At 31.0% G+C, this 7,309-nt stretch overlaps 1 pseudogene; it reads right to left on the reverse strand.

Moving 5' to 3' along the window:
• Nucleotides 1-4,559: 4,559 nt before the first annotated feature.
• LOC146884116 (uncharacterized) lies at nt 4,560-6,727 on the reverse strand (annotated as a pseudogene).
• Nucleotides 6,728-7,309: the final 582 nt, after the last annotated feature.

Below are 7,309 nucleotides of genomic sequence, written 5' to 3' on the forward strand. Positions count from 1 at the left end.
TTCTTTTTTATCTACATATTTACTATATTTTCCTATTAATTACTCAACTAAATTTTTAATTTTTAAAATTTTTAATAACAACATTTGAAAATGTGATTCTTTTTTATTTTTAAAAAACAAAAAATTCACTGTCTTAGACGACTTTTTTATAAAAAATCCAAAATTAAAGTCGTGCCATTGACACGAATTTAATTTATACTTTGCTTAAGTAGGTTAATTAAAGTTGTATGATTGTGACATGACTTTATTTTTATAGGAAAGTTTTACCATTTTTATACGATTTTAAGTCAGATATACCCAAATTTTTTTATACTGGCATGTCTTCTTTTTAATGAAATCGTATTATTTCACTACAACTTTTCCTTCGTAGAAATTATTTAAAAACTTGCACCACTTTTGAAATTACAAAAGTAAAATGTACCAAAATCATAAAAGACAGTGTTAAACATTATTTTAGTTTATCTTAAAATGAATTTTAACAACGTAAAAAAGAGGTGTAAATCATTTTATTGGGAATAAAATCAAGCTTCAATCATTTTATAAAAGTTTAAGAGTGATTTCAAATTTCATAGAAGATAAAAACAAAGAAGTTATCGGAACCAAAATAAAAATTCTTTAATTTTATATAAAAGAAAGTCATATGGTCTAGTAAAAGGAGTTAAAAAGACATTTTTCTTTTAAAAAATAGAAAAATCAACATTAATACTTTTTTTTACAATATAATTTAAATTTATTCACACCCTAATTGATTGCCGAGAGAAAAAACGAAAATAGAAATCAAATTGGATAAAAACAATACAAACAAAGGCACGTGGGAAAACAAAATATATGACATGCAAAATAGGAACGATCAAAGCTCTTAAAATCTTGCGAATGAACATAAGACAAAAAAATATAAAAAAGAAGAACTTGCATTTTCAAGAGAAGAGAATAAATATAAGAAGAAAATTTATCACTTGAATTGAATAAAAACTTAGGATAAGATTTTAGAAATATTACTATTCTTATTTTCATTATCATTAAGTTAAAACAACAATTATTAATATTTTTAATTTGATACTTTAATTTTAAGTAATTAAAATTTATTTAATGAATACTTTTTAAAATTAAATAAAAATTAAATTATAAATTTTTTTATAGAATGAGATTTTAAAGTAAGATCACCATTGTATTTTATATTCAACATTATATAAAAGATAAACACATAACTACCCCTTCTTCTGACAAAAAAGAGCTGAAAGAACAAATCTAAACATAAACTCTTTTACTAAACATTTAAAAACATCTTCCGTAACATTCCAAAAACTGAATAACCTCAAATTAATAAAACATCACATACATGAATATTCGGGGTTTAGGGTATAAAGGCAATACGTCAAATATACCCAGATTACAAGAAAAGGGCTCCACACGGCCCAAACAGAAATACACTGAAAAAACAAATAATTATACTAGGTCTTGTTCGGACAAGAAAAAAAAACATAACTAATAAAATCATCCAGTAATGGGCACCGCAGTGGGTCCAATACCCATCCAATCCATCAAGTTGCAGCATCCCTATTATCATCACCACTGCCAAGGGTTCTCACATCTACTCCCATCAACAAGGTTGATGATCATTGTAAAGGAAGAGACCACGCATAACACACAAGCAAGCAAAAGGGTAAGCTAGCGAAGAAGTCATCATATCAGGCACTCAACATACCATTTCACATTCAAACATACATAGCAAACACCCACATGTGAAGTACCCATCCATATAAAACCCTAAGATTTAACTATCCGGATACGTAATTGAGGCACCACCACGTGACAGTGGAATTATGTCCTAGCAATGAGGCGTCACCGCGAGGCCTTCACGGAATTATACCCTTACAGGAGGCACCACCACGTGGCCTTCGTGGAATTACGCCCTGGCCCTAAGGCACCACCACGACCCCCCGTAAAATTACGTCCTTTTGTCGAGGCACCACCAAGGACTCCCCTTAAGAGGGTCCATGGAATTATGTCCAATCGATGAGGCGCCACTAAGATCTCTCACTACAAGAGTCATGGAATTATGCCCTACCCATACTTTAAACATGTTCCACCTACCAATCAGGAATTTCCCATAACATAAATATCATGTATAATCAACAATTCATACAACTCATGCTTTCCAATTCATACCCAATCAAATAACATGCCATTTCCATTTCAAATGTAACATATTAATCATGCCATCATTATGCAACCCTTCTAGTAAAGCATTTGGGTCAGATAAACAAGCCACACATCAGTGAACCACTCAATAACAACATCAAAACCTGCCCGTTGCCTCGCTCAAGCTAACAGGGCTTGCTTAGGCGAGAGGGACCCTCTCGCTCAGGCGAATCCCATCTCGCCTAGGTGAGGGCCCGACGAGGGGACAGGGGACTCTGCGAGGTCTCGCTCAGGCGAGTCCCTTCTCGCCTAGGCGAGAGCACTCCTCGCTAAAAAAGAACGCACGTCGCCTAGGCGACAATTCGAATAACAAAAACCTGGGCGAGCCTTTGATAATCTCGCCTAGGCGAGACTAGTTCGCTTGGGCGAGAAAACCAGCACTCGCCACTGTTTTCTCGTACAACAGCCAAAACCACGAACCAAAACATGCTTTAACTCAATCCAAATCGGACACAACGATAACCAAGCCATACAAACACGAAATGACGACAAAACAACGGAAAAACACAAGCAACCAAGGGTCCTAACTTTCCTTACCTGGAATGAACTAGCAAATAACTTTGACACCTAAGCCCACCACTACAGCAGCTCCACGAGCAGATTGAAGAGCTGGAGATAGTGGCACAGAAGGGAGATTAGGTTTACTACAGTGAACCCCAACATAGAACACGAAAATAACTTAGAGAGGGTTTAAGGTCATGGAACAAACTTACGTGCAGGAGCAACGGGGTTGAACTAACTCGAACGGAACGGAGGACCAAACCCTAGTAGAGACGGCAGCAGCAGCTCAAGGGTGTGCGAAAATTTGTTTTACGCAAAAAGCACCAGCATTAGGGTTTTGGGCAGATTTAGGTCAGGTTTTCCCCTTTGGGCCAGTCCTAAGTCCCAAAGGTTAGGGGCAGTCTTAAGAAAAAGGACAGCACGAAAAGTGGGCCTTACATCTTCGAACCATAGGTTCGCCTTACACTAGGTTGATGGTTTAACCTCGTTTTGTACATATTTAAGGATACACATTTTAGTATAGTATAATGTATTCAGTTAAAGTAACTACTTCGACTCTTTTGTTTCTGAACAAATACGTCGTCATCCTCCTTACTTTTTTATTTTTACTTAAATAGTACAAATTTTTTATCTCATTTTCATTTTTGTGGGAAAATATATATTTATACATTTTCATGCTATCTTACTATTTTTACTTATTAATTATATAACTTTTTTATGAAAAAGGTAAAAGTCATATACAGAAATATAATATTAATAAAAACTCAATATTAAAAGATATATGTTCTAAATATTTACATGATTAAACATTAAAAATAGAGAGTTATAGATTTTTATGAATTAAAACACAATTATAAATAAAAATAGTAAAAAAGAACACAATATATTCTTTAAATAAAGTTGTGCAAACAAGAAAATGCAAATTATGACTGTGATCAAGGTTGTCAAATTCAAGAATTTATGTAAATTTGTGGGAACTTACTAAACTCGGATTGTAGACTCGACTCGTAAACCGGTAAGAATTTACTTTAAATAAAAAAATTAAAATTATTTATAATTAATATAATACTTTATTATTATATGATTTTATAAATAACTTTTTAATTTTTAATGAAATATTATTATAATTTTTTATATTTTTCTTATATTATTGTACTCTTTCTCCTACACAAAACTACGAAACCCGATGCAACAGTGTGGGGTTGTAAGCAAACACCAGTGCATCGAACAATGACCAAATGGCAGTGCAACGAGCTACAAGTTAGCAACAATGCATCAAATATAAGCGATCTCATGGTGATTAAGTCAAGAAAAAAACACAAAAGCATATGCAAAAGTGAAATCCTATAAGTGTTCTTCACTTTCTCACACTAAATGACTATGATGGCCGCCATTTTTTAGTTTAAAAAACTTCTCCTTCGAACTCGCCAACTTGGTACTAAACTTGTGAGTTTGAGCAAGTTCACCGAGTTCACATTCGAGTTTACTCCAAAAACGAGTTTGCTTCCGAGTTAACTCGAAAGCTATTAGTAAAAACGTAAACTCGGATGAGTTAACGAGTTAACTCGCGAGTTTGATAACCATAATTTTGATGGAGAGAAAGTAACATAAGCATTTGAGCTATGGTGCCTAGACACATATACAAATACGAACACAGATACAGAGATACGACAAAATTGAAAAAGTATAAGACACGAACACGACAATATATATATATATATATATATATATATATATATATATATTATACATACATATATATATATATATATATATTAAAGTCTAATAATTATATTTCATAACAAAAAAACTAAAAGAAACATTTAAAATATCATAATGTTTGAGTCTTATATCTTTTAATCTTCATCGAAAAATACAACTTCTAATTTTGGTTCATCGAGAGATAGGCTAGCAATATCAAGAATTCCACTGTCAAATGAAAAGTCATCCCCAACAATATCCCACATGATAGTTTCCTTTTCCTGTATTTTAAGAGGTTTCTTGAAAGAAGATGAAGATTACTGTGTACAAATACTAAATCTTCCGCCCTTTTAGGTGTCATCTTATTTCTTTTTAAAGAATGTATAAAAGAGTAGGCGCTCCAATTCCTTTCACAGCAAGAAGAACATGGTTGTCCAAGTAGCTTAAGAGCTATATTTTGAAGTATTGGTGCATGAGATCCATGAATAATCCACCATGATTTTGCATCCATTTTGCCTCTATCCCTTAAAGATTTCTCATCTGCAAAATCTCCCAATTTACCTGAAAAGTTTGCAAACTCTATATTCACTTGTCTCCTCAAATCGACATCATCAAAGTACCTCTTAAAACATTTTTTCCTTTCTTGAGTAAGTTCCAAATCTTTATGTGGGACACGTCTTTGTGAGTCTTCACTTAACCATATATGACTATAATATCTACAATATTAAAAATACATAAAGATATATTAACATAATATTATAAATTTTAATAAAATATAGTCATAAAGTAATTTAACTACATAATTACCTTGGATTTAAAGAATGAGCAAGGCAATGAAGAGATGTGCGACTCTTAGTCCAACGATCAATTAATATTGAATTTACTGCCTTAAAAAAGGATGAATGTTCAACTTCTGTCTTCCTTTCATGTTGGAATATGATCTTTCTAACATTTTCAAGCACTGAGTCCCACATTTCATAAACTAAGTGAAGAGTGTCCATATCTGTATCTGTTTTTCTTGGAAACATCATGAATAAAAGTAGTAAAAGCAAGTATGTAGTCAACCTTCATCAACCAATTATCAATCAATAAAGTTTCTTTCACAAATTTTGCACTGTTCATATTGTCCTATTTATAAGAAGATTAGTCATCACTAATAACCATCTCTTGAAGTCCTTTCTTCAAACGTTGAAACCTTTTGAGAATGATAATGGTTGAAGCAAATATGGTTGAAGCAATAAAAAGCAACTACAATGAGTTGAAGGTATTGAACATTGACAATCTCACAGAGTGCCCCACAATAAATTTTTTAATAATTGTAGCATCATCAACAATTTGTGTGATCCAAAAACATTCTTTATAAGTATCACTATTTCTTTCACAATTTTTTGCTGCACAAATATTTTTCAATGCAAGATTCAATGTATGCACTACACAAGGAGTCCAGTAGATTGAAGGAAATTCTACTTCTATAAGCATACCTGCTGCCTTACATACAACTGCATTATCAGTTATAATTTGTACCACATTTTTTGGTCCAACCTCCATAATACATCTCTCATGTGTTTAGCAATAAAATATTTATCCTTTATCTCACTATATCCATCTATTGACCTAAAAAACATTGGACCACTCTCATTGACAACCATAAAATTTATAAGTGGTCTTCTTTGAGGATCAGTCCACTCATCACTAACAATTGTCACACCTTTATCATTCTATGAATCTCTTATGGGTTACAAAAGATTTTCTACGTGACTTCTTTCTTTTGAAAGTAAATGACCTCTCAATTTATTATATGTTGGTGGTACATATCCACTAAGATTAGAAGTATTGGCAGCATAAGAAAATACACTCCTGTAGTGAGGATTTTTTGCTAGATGAAATGGAAGTTCTGAAGAATAAAATATCATTGCAATTTCAAATCAAGAGTATCTCTAGCTTGAATATTGAAAGAAGCTTCTAAAGGACCTTTGTGTTTTGGATTAACACTACTATTCACCTGCTTTCGTTCATCAGATATAGATGGTAGAGAGACCTTTTTCTTATTTGAATTTTCTATTTTCAATGTTGCTTCATTATCTAATCTTCTAAACTCAGCAAGTTTTGACGAAGTCACGTTTGGATAAATTCTAACTCATGCTCCCATAACTTTTAGTAAATAAGATCTTACTCGAGTGTAAGATCCATTGAGTGATAAATCACACAAACTGCATTTAATCATATTATTTCCACCACCAATAGTTTTTCTTAACTTTGTAACATATATCCACAAAGATTTTGTTTCATCTTCTTTTTCAATAGTTTGACTAGGTATACTCATCTTAGTTTCCTATAATAAAATAAAATTTATATTAGATTAATTTATTTGAATATAAAAAATAATAATATCACAAATTAAAAAGAAATTATATAATTCAAAATAAAAGGACATACAATATAACAATAATTATATTATTATAAAAAACTAATATTTTTAATTTAAATGGAACACATATTAAAAAAATAAAAAGATATAATTCAAATAAAAAAATAAAAGTTTAAATATAAAAAAAAAATTATTCACGCTATGCAGTTTTATTTTGATTTTACTTTAAACTTGTTTTTTTTTTTTTCATTTGAATTTATATGTTAACATTATATAAAGATGTTTTGAATAAAAAAACATAGTAATAAAAAGCTTGAAAACATAACCAATGTTATTTTTCTTCTAGTTAATTTGACCTGATAAAATTTCAACGATAAATATATTGTTCCATTTAAGGTGCACTTATACAATTAAATTACATAATTTTAAATTTAATATAATAAATAAATTATAAAATATAATAAAACATTAAATAACGATATATGCTAACTAACAACGTTAATAAAAAAAATCATTCACAAATGCAATCATACACTG

Source organism: Vigna unguiculata, chromosome 8 (genome assembly GCF_037176805.1).
Source record: "Vigna unguiculata cultivar grain cowpea cultivar isolate G323 ecotype 2 chromosome 8, ASM3717680v1, whole genome shotgun sequence".
In the NCBI taxonomy this organism is placed as follows: Eukaryota; Viridiplantae; Streptophyta; class Magnoliopsida; order Fabales; family Fabaceae; genus Vigna; species Vigna unguiculata.